The 591-nt window shown below is 48.1% G+C and overlaps 1 protein-coding gene across 1 annotated transcript in view; it reads right to left on the bottom strand.

Annotated features, from left to right (window-relative positions):
- Nucleotides 1-485, bottom strand: part of myom2b (myomesin 2b) — a 40,895-nt gene extending 40,410 nt beyond the window's left edge. The window contains exon 1 of the mRNA XM_082532654.1: nucleotides 462-485. The gene's annotated coding sequence lies outside the window, so the exon portion shown is untranslated. The remainder of the gene's footprint in view (nucleotides 1-461) is intronic.
- Nucleotides 486-591: the final 106 nt, after the last annotated feature.

Raw genomic sequence — 591 nt, forward strand, 5'->3', positions numbered from 1 at the left:
ACGCAGTCCTCATTTACCCCTTACCTCCCTCTCAGTTTGGTCTGTATTTCCATCTCCCTCCCCTTTGCTCTCTCTCTTGTTATGTAACACTGCAGTTCTGCAAAGCTGCTGATGTGACAGATCCAAGTACCTACACACACAGACACCCACACCCACTGATCAACCAGATCCCTCTGTACTTGATTGTGATTGTTGTCCTTGTTGCTGTCATCATTATTGATCCCAACATTGATTACTGCTGCCCTCGGGATTTTATTGAACACTGTTACTCTGATGTGATGTGACTGGATCTTAGCCACTCTTTTCCCATCTACTGGTATGCAGCCTACACTGTAGCCCATGTTATTTTGTCATTTGTTTCATTGCCTGTGTGTGTGGAATTGGATGCCACACACAAAAAAAGAAGGGACAGGAGAAGAGGGAGACGGAGAGGTAGCTGGGTTACAACCATGTGACCTCACCAGCTGTTGCTGTATGCTGTTGGGAGAAACGAAGAGGGAGGTGAGGGCCAGGAGCAGGGGCGAGAATAAGAGAGGGAGGGGTGGCACACAATGTGACTGGTGACAATCCCTTGGTCTGCAGAAAGAGAGA

This window comes from Aulonocara stuartgranti (genome assembly GCF_965226115.1).
Source record: "Aulonocara stuartgranti genome assembly, chromosome: 1".
NCBI classification, from domain to species: domain Eukaryota; kingdom Metazoa; phylum Chordata; class Actinopteri; order Cichliformes; family Cichlidae; genus Aulonocara; species Aulonocara stuartgranti.